The following is a 13,150-nucleotide window of genomic DNA, read 5'->3' as shown; positions in this document are numbered from 1 at the left end:
ACCGTGACATTCATACCGAGGTATTACCGTACCGTGAAATTCTGATACCGTTACATCCCTACTGATTAATAAAGGGACTAAGCCGAAAAGAAAATGAGTGAATGATATAGGGGCTTTGAATCACATTTAGGACATTAAGAAATGTAAACTTATGCATGCAAATGAGATTTGAGAGTCTTAAAGCACATCGTACAGACCAATATTAGAGTGCTTTTTAATATATTGTTCAGCAGAAATGGCCTTTTTTTCCTAATTGAGGATAATTGCTCCGTCGGAATGAAGCCAAAATATATTTTGCTCTGCTGATGAAGATTGTCTTTGCTCAGGAAAATAATTCAAGACGGTTTCTTTTTAAAATTCTATTGTGTTTGTGACCTCAAGGCAGACAAATCTGTTATAACCTTTTCACAGAGGATGAGGGGGTCGATTTCCATCCTGTTCATGCTTAATGTTGCGTGCCAGTGAAAACCGAAAGAAAAAAGTTCACGCTGTGTCCAATGTATCTAAAATGTTTCCTTCTGCATGAATTTATGCCTCACCCTTCTGTTCGCCCCGGCCTTTTTACACAACACAAACATATACATACATGTGCACCTATAGACTGTAATGAAACACACGTGATAAAACACTCCATATGCTCTATAAACATGCACTCAGCACTTTCTGGACCAAAAATTCCAGCCATAAAAATCGCATGTGAAAGTCAACATTCCTCTCCACAGGTGGACCTGCTTTCTTCTGGAGCGAAATGATAGAATTCTGTCAGCATCGACAGAGGCTTTTGTTTTATTCACTGTGTTTTAAAGCCACATGATAGCTTTCGTGGCCATATGATTAATCAAAAACACAACTGAAATCAATATATGGCTTAGTGGCTCACACGCACCAATCATTTATCTCAAATTGTAATAGCAAGCACTTATAAATCAGCTGTTGTGAACAAAAAGAAGCTTTTAAGTAACACTCCACTTTTTTGGAAATAGGCTCATTTTACTTAAATAGTTGAGGTTTACCATTTTTTGAATCCATTCAGCCAGTCTCTGTGCCTGGCGAGAGCACTTTTAGGCCCAATCCCAATTCTTAGCCCTTCCCCTTACCCCTCTTTTTGCACTTGCACACCAAAGGGTAGGGTTGTCCCAATTCTCTTTAGCTTGAAGGTGTAGGGCTAAAGGCTGATTTATACTTCTGCGTCAAACGCCGGCTTATGCTACGCCGCTGACGCATAGCCCTTCGCCGTGGCCGTCGCCGTCACTGACGTGCACCTCTCAAAAAATGTAACTACACGTCGCAACAACGCGTAGCGTAAGCTCTGTGATTGGTCGGCTTGGTAGCGCTGACGATTCTGGGCGGGACCAAGATCCGCGCGAATAGCGCGAGCGATTGTTTACAAGTGAGGAGTACCGTGAAGGAGCTCCGGATGGAAAGTTTTGTTTTGTGTTCACCTCATAGTTAAAGTTGTAGCACGTCCACCAGTTCCTGCCTCGAAATGAGCGAGTTTGAGCCACTTGTACATCCAGGAATTGTTCAGGAAAATCAAAAAAGCAGCGAAGAAACTCGACACAGAGGAACATTTACACCTCACTGCCAACTAGCGTTTCGGAAGTGTTAATGCAGACCGACAGAGACAGTGCGCAGAAGTATAAATGCACAGCCATGCGCGTTGCATGCGCCATGGGTTACGCCGGTCACCTGACGCAGAAGTATAAATCAGGCTTAAGGGGAAGGGGTGATTAGCCCTTTGAATGAGGATTTTTCAGGACCACACTCTAAACCAAGGGGTAAGAAAATTTCCCAGAATACATCAGCCACAGCGGTAACATTGCCGAGCCCAGATGGAGATCCACAAATTAGTATTTTTGTCATTATTACAAATTTTTACGACAAACAAACATGTTTTAATATATTCATAACCGTGTTTGCGTTTTACAGTCGTTTACAAAAAAAAAACGAAAAAATTTTGCAACCTAGTTTTTACAGTGTCTGCTATAATGTTAGTGTTGTTTTCATGTGTTTACATAGATAAATATGGACACTGTGTAAATACACAGTATAGTTATGATCATATTGTCACATTATATTGTTATGATAACATAATATATGCCTTCAGTGACTTCCTGAAAATAAATACCAAAAAATAAAGCAATTGGAAAAACTACAGCGGTCGCAATCATTTGATCTCACATGAGATTGCGATGATATATGATGACGTGTGCAGGTGCTGTAGTGCTGTTCCAATTCTTAGGGGTAAATTTTAAACCCTTCCCCTTAACCCTCGGTTGTAAGGGCCAAGGGGAAGGGGTAGGGGTACAAAATAGTATTGGAATTGGGCCTTAGCTTAGCATAAATCATTGAATCAGATTAGACCATTAGCATTCTATTTAAAAAAATGACTAAATCGTTTCAATAATTTTCCTCTCTAAAGCTTGACTATTTTGTAGTTACATTGTGTGTGTTATTATCGATATATTGAAACTCTTAAGTCATTTTTGACATCAAATATCCAAATGGTTTTTGGACATTTTTATGAAATATTGTACATATTGGGTGTGTATGTAAAGTTTCAGCTCAAAATACTCCACAAATAATGTTTTATAACTCTTTGAAACTGCCACTGCAGTTTCGTGACTGTCACTTTCAATTCAAACAAGATTTTGCTCCTTTTTTATTTAGATTTTTTATTGTAGGCCTAGACTCACAAAATATTAACATCAAAATGTATAAATGTGTTACAGAGAGAGTACAGTCTTGAAAATGGAAAGTAACAAATAAATTAATATAAAAACAAATAAACAGGTAAAAAAATAAAGTACAATCAAACTATTTTAGAGCTTTAGAGTATTTAAGTGGAGGTTATAACAAAAATTGTAAATGAATGATGAGGATCCTGTGTTAATTTTAAGAGAGCTCTTTCGTGTATTCCCAAAGGGGAGACCAGATTGACTAAAATCTGTCAGATTTTTTATGTTTGTCATAGGTACGGTTTTTAAATGGTAGCCATGTAGCAATTTGTGATATCCACATTTTAAAAGATGGAGCCTGTGATGTTGACCAAAGTAGAAAAATACATGTTTTAACTAAATATACCAGTACAATAAACAACTGTAATGCATCTTTTTCAAACAGATTGTTCACATTAGGATTCAATAAATTCAAAGCTGGGCTCATATTAAAATTTAGCTTAAGCATATTTTCCAGTACCTTATGTATTTTCTTCCAAAATGGCAAAATTGTCACAGTTCCAAAAACAATGAATAAATGCACCTTAATCTTTTTTTACATTTGAAACACAAGTCTGTAGCATTGGCAAATATTTTTTTAATACGCATTGGTGTAAGATATATCCTATTAAAAATTTTTAAATTAAGGTCATGGATCTCAAGAGAGGTAAATTTCGGGTATATATTATCACATACAATTTCCCTCTCATTCTCTTCAATAGTTTGACCAATATCCTTCTCCCAAACATCCTTAAGCCCTAGCCAGGCAGAAGTGCAATTGTTGGACAAACCGTCATATATCTTTGTTATCAATCCTTTTAAACAAGCTGGATTTAGTAAAAGGTATTCAATCTCTGTTTGATTTGGATCTCAGCTCTCCTTTGTCCAACTTTGGTTTTAAAAAATGTTGCAATTGTGATTTTGCTCTTTTTAAAAAGAGCGTGGAGCTATAAATGCCTATGTGTCAGCATAGTGGCAGATTCAAAATTTTAATGGCAGATGGCTGCTTCTCACTCAGGGCTGTCTATTCTAATAAGGGAGAGATTGTCACTATTGGGTGGGGCGTTCCACTTCTGATTACACGTGCAAAGGGAGAATGGCAATGTGTGACGTTGGTTGGTAATTCCTCTATATTGTGCACCTTTTGTAAAGCTGCTTTGAAACCATAGTTAATGTGAAAAGTCCTATAATGTATACATAAACTTGAATTAAATTGAAAAAATCCCAATTTTAAGGTGAACTTTTTTGAGTCACAGTAATGTCAAAATAGTCTTAATTGTATTCATCATCATGTAGAGTTGTGCCAGAAGCTACAGATGGTTGGAGAATAATAGAATGAGGTGGAGAGGATCAGAGAGTGGGAGGAGAGTTGCTGGCAGCAGAGAGACAAGAGTTCAGCCGTTGATGAAAGATTCACAGAACGAGATGGATCGATCTGCTCTAATGTCTCAGGATTGGGCAGATGCCAGCGCTCAGAAACGTCTGCTACGATAGACTTTAACAAATGACTCCTGATGGACCTTCGCCTTCCATTTAGGTCGATTAGCTGCAGTGCTGCGCCTTCCTTTTACCTTACAGTTAAATCTGATCAACTTTAAGGATGGTGTGAGTAACGGTTTTGAGAGGTTTGAAGATTTTTACTGTTAGTTCAAACTAATTTAAATTGAGCTGAATCAACACAACTCTTGAGTTTTTTGGGAGGACAACTTAATAGTTTTATGTTCAATCCACTTAAAATTGTAAAAACAATTAAGTTAACTTGATAAATTTGTGTTGGGACAACATGAAAAAATTAAAGCATTTTTTATAGTGTAACAAACACTTGATCTTATGGAAAATGGTTTGCACTGATCTGTATTTGAAATAATAACAACAACAACAACAACAACAACAACAACTATAAAGTCAGTACAAATATAAATTTTACTTTCCCTTCACTGAAAAAATAAATTCAATGGATTTACAACTTTATTTTTAAGGGATCTGGTTGCAAACAATTAATTTGGGCTGAATTTAAACAAACATTAAGGGCCCTATCATACACCCGGCACAATGCGGTGCAAGCCGCAACGCAATTGTTTGCTAGTTTCAGCTTGGCGCAGGAGTCGTTTTGACGTGTTGTGCCACGCTGTTTAAATAGCAAATGCATTTGTGCATATGTTTGCCCATAGGCGTTCTGGTCTAAAAAAGGAGGCGTGTTGAGGCGCATTGCTGGCGAGGATATACAGCAATACGCAAATATCTACATATGAAAAAGAAGTAAAATCTTAAGAATATATATAAGATATAATAAGAAAATAAATATAAAGGACTAAAATATTATAAAACATATTATTTTTTAGCCTAGATAAATATAAAAACCACTGCTTTCATGCTTTCTTCATCTCGGGGGGCTTTCAGTTTATTCATAACAATGTGCTTTTGTATAATGTTATTATTATTAGCAGTATTATTTATTATATCCATATTTATATTTGTTTTATTAAAACAAGCTTAGATTTATCCACCTGTCAGGTTTTAGACCATATGGGGCACAGCATGTGTATTTGTGTGAAAGTAAATTAGGCTCAAATCTCATTCTCACGCTCTGTTTAATTGTCTTATTACTAGTGAATTACTCAGTTTTCCCACTTACAAAGTCCGTCATGTAAATCGCAAATGCGCCATGACTTGACACAACTGACTCTTAAACACACCTATAACTCATTAAGAGAATAAGCTCAACCCTGTTAGACCATGCGCCTAGGCACAAAGCGGATTTTTCCGTCCTTAAATAGCAAAAGTGGATTCCGACACACTCTTATTGCTTTTGCGCCCTGCCCTTTAGACTTCGCACATGGATCGTCAAAATAGAGCCCTAAATGTAGTAATGTTCAACCTCATTTATTTAAATTCAGCCCATATTAATTGTTTGCCACCACTTACCTTAAAAAAAAAATTAGCAAATCCAATGAATCCTTTTTTTCAGTGTAAAAGGGTTCAACCCAGTTCTAACGCATGATCATGTCTAAAAAGGATACAGAAAACATATTTAGTCAGTATTAAAAACAAAATGGCAGGTCTAGCCAACTAATAGAGTCCGTAAGTATACAAAAGACACATTTTCTTATAGGTGTTTGTATCTACTGTACATCCAGTATAAGACCTTAACAGTGAAGTCAATTGGACTCTTAGGGCCCTATCATACACCCGCATATACAACGCAAACCTAATTTTCCCGTTTTCTGCCACGTTGTTTAAATAGCAAAACCATTTGTTCTACTTTGTGGACACATGGGTGTTTCGGTCTAGAAAAGAAGTGTGTTAAGGCACATTGTTGGGCCGTTGCTATTTTGAGAAACTGAAATAGACTGTGGCATTGACCAACTGAAAGCTGGTGTAAAGTCCAGCACAAAGCATGTTAGTTAAGTGGCTATGCAGGTTAGAACACGTACACATTGCTTAATACACACATGATGTACAGCAATACACAAATATCTTTAAATATGAAAAAAATTAAAGGATTCAAATGTTACAAAATTATTATTTTATACATAAATATAAAAACCACTACATTCATGCCTACGTCTCGGGGGGCTTTTTTTAGTTTATTCACGACAACTTACATTTATATAATGTTATTATTATTATTATTAGATTTGTTCAACCATCTGTTTTACAGACATCTGCTTCACATGGTGCATAAGAATTGGATGTGTTTGGATATAACTCAGTTTTTTGACCACACTTCATCACTATTGTTTATTTATTCATTTGCTGGAAATTAGAACTGAATTTATAAACTTAAAATAAATCTGTGCTTAACAAACTAAATTAAATATGTGGGCTAATGGATGTCTTCAGGCAGAAATGCAAACTTTCCACTGAAAAGTAGCGATTTTATATGAAATATAAACAGCTGAAGACAAAATTATTAGCCCTCTTGTGAATTTTTGTTCTTTTTCAAATTTTTCCAAAATGATGTTTAACAGAGCAATGATTTTTTCACATTATTTCTTATATATATATTTTTTTTTGCTGGAGAAAGTCTTATTTGTTTTACTTTGGCTAGAATAAAAGCAGTTTTTAATTTTTAAAACCATTTTATGGTCAGTATTATTATTTTTTTTATTATTATTATTATTATATTATATTATTATTAAAAATATCTAGCAAAATACTCTTTCATCATGGCAAAGATAAAATAAATCAGTGGTTAGAAATGAGTTATTAACATAAGTATGTTTAGAAAACATGATGAAAAAGTCTTCTTTTCGTTAAAAAGAAATTGAGGAAAAATAGACACAGGGGCTAATAATTCAGGAGGGTTTTAACTGCAAGTCATCATTGAAAATTGCTTGTTTGTTTAAATAGTCTAAAGCACTAAGAATAAGTGTGATTAATAAAATGTAATTGAATTAAATATATGGACTTGGTTCACTGAGACATAAATATGTAGTACACAAACTGCTGGTACTGAAAGTCAATGTACAATTCACACCAGTTTAAAGCAATCATTCATTATCCTTCAGCTTAGACCCTTATTTATCAGGGGTGAACTTACTCAATTCACCTATACTGCATGTCTATGGATTGTGGGGAAAACTGGAGCATCTGGAGGAAACCCATGTGAACACGAGGAGAACATGCACACTTCACACAGAAATGCCAAACGAGCGACCATATTGCTGTGAGGCGACAGTGCTAAGCCAATTTTAAACAAAGTAAGTCATTAATTAATAGTCTAAAATGAACAGTTAATGGGGGCATTCTCTTTCTTCATAGCTAGTTCTATTGGAGGCTTCCGAACACGACTTTCCTGCTGCTTCAAAAGGAAGAAGAAAAGAACAAGGCTAATCTGTTCCATTCCAGGAATGTCGTGTTTAGAAATGGATAGTACATGTTCAGCACTCCTGGTGGACTCTATCCAAACTGCCTTTGAGTCTGAGCCCAGCTGTCTAGAAGCACAAACCCTATGGGCTTCACTGAAAGCTGAGGACTGATCAATAGCAGTCAATAATCTAGTGCGGACGGGACTCAATGGGCTCTTTTAATCTGCCGTAAGGGTATCTAGTAATCGAGTTCCCAGTGCAGCATTTAGCTTTGCATGAAAATGCTAACTCTACGTCTGCTTTTTTCTGGAGGGCTTTATTGCAGTACTATTGGTCATTCTGATGAATCCATCCCTTGGGAAGCAGCCAAGATGTGCTGTTTAACATCCACAGTCTGTGAATGTCCTATACTGTTGGGATTTTGGAGGCTTTGCAACAAGTTATTATAGTTAAAAAAATCCTGAATGACAATTTCATTTCTTATACACTGCAAAAAATGCTTTTCTTACTTAGATTTTTTGTCTTGTTTCTAGTCTAAATATCTAAAGTTTCTTATATCAAGAAGCATTTTCTAGACAAGCAAAACATATTGTCTTGTTTTGAGAAATAATATGCCAATATTAAGTGAGTTTTTCCTTAAAACAAGCAAAATAATCTGCCAATGGGGTGAGCAGATTAATCTTGTTTTTTCTTTTGTCGTAAGGTTATTTTTTTTTACAGTATAATATAACAAATAAAGTTAGTAGGTCAAATATCCAACATAGGTTCATTTTGAAAACATACCCCTCTGTACATTTCTGGAGATTGTGAATTATGTAGCTAGAAGTGCGTATAGCTGCATTTCGTCTTTAACACGAATGCAACCTGGCGGTATGACGCCGTTCCTTTTCGCGCTTACTAGCTGAACACTTACCGCCTTTTCTGCTGTTACCAGTTTGTCCAGCTCAACGTGTACGTCATAGGATTTGAGATGCAGAGCGGAGTTGACCATCACGATAAGGTTTAAGTCCAGCGAAGAACGGTTCTAGAAGGCAGGTAAGACAAAAACAGAAGCCAAAAATCTATATAAAGTACTAAATAACAGGTCGAGAATGTGGTAAAATCTGAAAACGTGGTAAAAATCAGACTGCCGTGAGGACTTTTCTTTTTCTGGATTGCTTTTGAAAACACTGCAGTTGGGCTTAGGGAAGTGGGTGGGCGGGTCAATCTGAGCTTTTTAAAACACTATCAGCTGGGTTTAGGAAAGGAGGAAGGTGGAACAGTCGACAGCAGCCTCTGGTTGATTTATGTGAGAAGAGCCGGCGCGAATTGCACTTACGAGAGAAATTTGAGATCTGAAAAAGCATACCAAGGACCTATTAGGGCAAGTCAATTCACTCGGTGGACATCTTTGAAACGTCTCTCAGGCAGTATGCACGGGCATTCTGTCTGAATGTGAAAACATTTGTTTGCCAAGCTTACGATTACATTACATATTTGAAACCACCAATAAAATTAAACAACAACTGTCTCATAACTTTAGTTTCTAAACATTTAAATCAAACATAATATGCATTTTTTAGTATGCCCAAGCTAAAATGCATGCGCACTCGATAGGAACGAGATCACGACGCCAACCTCATTTATGGCCGTTACACATTATCATCCTCTGAATAATGCTTCGCCTGATCGTGCTGGTCTTCTGAAGTAATTTACAACTTGGTCTTGATGGAGAATCTCCTATCTTTGTTTACAAGTTTGTGGGCATTAAAGTAGTTGCTGGTAGGGCACCTGGTTCATTTAAAAGAACAGATTTCAAGCTTTATTTTAATACATTTCTTACGTCAGTGAAACAAGAAGTCGCTGAGATTCCAGTAGGTTTGTTGGCCACCGAACTATCTTAAAAGCATATGTCTGGTCCGAGCTTTTGCCCCAGAGAAATGTCAGTCTAAAGCATTCGATGATTGGCTCGCATACTAGTAGGGGGGGCTTCATTCGCCATATTGACCATTACATTTTTCCCCATTCAAAACTATACAGTATGAGTGACATGTCTTGTGTATTCTTCAATCTTTGAGCGTACACAGCAGTCTTTGACAGATTCATAAAAAAACAAAAACTGCAAAAAACATAGCTCCTGGGACGCATTAGGCACTCTCCAGTAATGTATGTAGGGGTACGTAATCAGAATGAGCCTGGGTTGCAAATATTGTTTTTTCAATAATTTAAAAACCTGTGATATGATCGGACACAAACGAGTGTATTATTAATGTAATCAGTCACTTTCTGATTTAAAATGTTATTATTTTTTCTCCCTCTACAGCAGGGGTGTCAAACTCAATCCCTGGAGGGCCGAAGCCCTGCACAGTTTAGTTCCAACCCTGCTCCAACACACTTACCTGTAGGTTTCAAACAAGCCTGAAGGACTCAATTAGTTTGATTAGGTGTGTTTAATTAGAGTTGGAACTAAACTGTGCAGAGCTGCGGCCCTTTTGGAACTGAGTTTGACACCTGTGCTCTACAGTGTATAATAGGGTAGTATTCAAATTCAGATGAAGTCTTCGCCGTGCATTTCTTGTATACTGTGTAGCAGGGAAGTGTGCACAAGTTTATACACTGAAGGTGCTTTGGAAAAACGTCAACCAAATGACAAATAAGCAATTAGTGTACACAAACATCCAGATACACAGTTAACTTCACCTTATTTGCTAATTCAGCATGTAGAACAGCTCTAATTAGTCATCTGTTGACTGAGGTAATGGGTCCATTGCGTATGGGTGGAGATTGTAGAGGAAGAACCACTACAACATCTTGTAAAGTCTTGCATCATTAGCAGGTATAATATGTGCTAATGAGAAAACAGCACATGTACAGTAGGTCATCTCAAAAGCCCCTCATATATAGCAGACCTTTGATTCAAGCGAACAGCTGTTTATATACAAGGAGCAATTGATTCATGTTTAGCTTGTAAAAGTTCATAAAGATTTTGGTCGATTTTATTGTTCTAAGCTTATAGTTTAAAGTGCATTGTGCAAGTATGCTTAGGGTGTGTCAAATCAACTTTTACTATTTTAAAAATGGGAAGAATGGTTGGTGGTCTAAAAGGGTTGTCCTTATTCTCTTAGAGAGTTAGGCCTGTGTTTTGTGTATAAACCCACATCAAATAAACCAATTTCGTTAGGACAGATCTCAGAGTTTGTGTTGCCATTGGTTTTGAAGCATCACACGACACAATCTTGCAGTGATAGAAATGTCAAGTTCTTAATAAAAAAGAATCCCTTAATTCTCAAAAAAATATAATCTCTCTTGAGGTTGTTTTTGACAGATTTGCCAAATAAACTCTGACGTAGCAAATGTTACACCCACGTGACTAATCATCTTTCTCTATTATGCGTTTGTTGCTAGAAGGGATACAGTCGTGGATGGAAGTTAATGAGTAATATTCATATTTTATTAATGTCTACCCCTACCAAAACTAGTGTTGCAGGATACCAACATTTTGACTTTGATACAATACCTAAATTAAATATCAAGATACTGATACTAAATAGGTACTACACCATACTTTTTTTTCTTTCAGAATATTATTTACTAATAAACACTCACTCAATACAAAATATAAAAGGAAAATGTAAGGGTAAGTAGCTCAATCTATGTATGCCAAATTTTTTAAGTAAAAAAATATATATTCAGGCATAAGTCATCCATTTTCGCAATATTGGAATATATTCAGCATGTTTGTGCAAGTATGATATGCTTATATCATTGAAATCAAAAAATTAACCTAATAACATATTTAATATAATTTAAATATATGTGATTTGCTTTGCTGTCTCTCAGATCACATCTAGGACAGCGCGATCAGCTGCTGCGTTTACTTTTGGCTCGACTGAACTTTGGAGAATGTTGTTTCGTTTTCAGCCTGTTAACACAGCAGCACATGCGTCTATTTATCAACAATGTAATGTGGAAAAGCGAGTGATTTAGCACATAAACGCTGTTTGACCAATTTATACGTGATTTATCAATTCATACGTGTGAATAATTTCAGTGAATCGGTTGTGTCGTGTCGGAATTCACTCAATTGTGCAGTAGAGCAGACCTCCGCCGTCAGGCCCGCAGTCGACTCGGGTAAAGTTTGGGGGTGTGACTGAGGGTGCTTTCACACTTGGTTCATTTGCCTGGACCGTATCCAAGTTCAATTGTCTCCCTTTGCCACCACCTCGGTCACCTTGCGTCATCGAGCTGCTGTTTTGTTTACGGCCGTTGCTAGGTGACGGCCACGCAAGCAAGCGCCGAAATGGAAAGACTTCCGCACATCACGGTCATTCTGCTTTTACTGAAAACTTTTGGACATACAGAAAGCAACTAGCGTCCATCTGCCGCAAAAATATTATGCACATTCAGCACATCACACAGCATCTGCAGAAGCTGTTTTTGGAGGAGACAAGCAGACATCACTGTGTTTGCCCTGGCTCAGTCCCGTGCGTGACACCAAGGTACGAAACATGACACACACACTAACAAACGAACGTTATGAAAATGATAGTTTGTTGTACAGTTGGCAGTTCACTATAGTTCACTTTCGTTATTTGGTACGATTGCATTCACATCTGAAGTAAACCGTACCAGAGTTCACATGAACCGTACCCCAGACCACCTCTTTCAGGCGGACTCGGGTATGGTTCACGGATCCGCACCCAGGTTCAGAAGATGCATTCACACTAGCTAAACGTACCGTACTATGACGTCAAACGAACTCGGGTGCAGACCAAAAGTGCTAGTGTGAAAGCACCCTGATACTCTGACTTAAGTTTTGTTCCTCGCCACTGTCGCCACTGGCTTGCTTGGTTTGGGACTTGTTGAGCTGCGCATCAATAGATTTGCTCTTCAGTGTTTAGACTTACAGCAGTAAAAATTAGACCACACTGAAGTGAACTAATCTGAATGCTAAAAACTGGACTGACACAGTTTCAATTTACTAGAACTTCTATGTTAAGCTGCTTTAACACAATCTACATTATGCACTTAGCACTTTGCCCAACTCTAGATTTAAAGTAATATTCAACATCAGACATTAAAATAATTTTTGAACTACCCCACTTATATCTCATGCACACATATACTCCATCTTGAGTACATTCAGCTCAAGACAAATAGTGTGGAAAACTGCACTAGCTAACTAGAAAAGAAGCTTGACAGGAAAACCCTAATAGTTCTCACTCATTCTCCCAATTGCTACAGGAATGTGAAGGAATTTTTCACTTTACCTTGGTTTAAAATACCTGACACCTGCGCAACTTATTACCGCACTTTAAACCACTTTACCTTTTCAAATCTCATGCTCAACTTTTTTCAGCTTTAAACTTTTCAGCAAGTACAATATGCATTTATTTCCCTCTATCAGACTGGCGCTGCAGGCGAAGGTTTGAGATTTCTTTTTTATTACAAATTGAGTCAGCATTCATAAACCTTCGCATCCTCCAAGAGCAAAACATCAGCAGGATAGTCAGAGTATTTTTATTAATGATGAAAGATTGTGGCGCGCTTCTTACCATCTCTGCAGAAATTGCCAGGGGTGCAGGACAGTAACTGCTCGATTAAATGGTTGTATTTTCATGGATGCAGCTAAACTTTATGATC

General features: G+C 37.1%; 2 long non-coding RNA genes across 2 annotated transcripts in view; both read right to left on the bottom strand.

Annotated features, from left to right (window-relative positions):
- The window catches only part of LOC147838080 (uncharacterized), a 982,747-nt gene that overhangs the window by 316,389 nt on the left and 653,208 nt on the right, over positions 1 to 13,150 (bottom strand). The window lies entirely within an intron of this gene.
- The window catches only part of LOC141380746 (uncharacterized), a 113,760-nt gene that overhangs the window by 71,169 nt on the left and 29,441 nt on the right, over positions 1 to 13,150 (bottom strand). Inside the window, exon 2 of the long non-coding RNA XR_015525238.1 lies at positions 8,442 to 8,552. This is a non-coding gene — a long non-coding RNA (uncharacterized LOC141380746). The remainder of the gene's footprint in view (positions 1 to 8,441; positions 8,553 to 13,150) is intronic.

The sequence above is a fragment of the Danio rerio genome, chromosome 24 (genome assembly GCF_052040795.2).
Source record: "Danio rerio strain M-AB ecotype USA chromosome 24, GRCz13ab, whole genome shotgun sequence".
Taxonomy (NCBI): domain Eukaryota; kingdom Metazoa; phylum Chordata; class Actinopteri; order Cypriniformes; family Danionidae; genus Danio; species Danio rerio.
The sequence above is the reverse complement of the archived record's forward strand: the minus strand, read 5'-3'. Positions and strand labels throughout refer to the sequence as shown.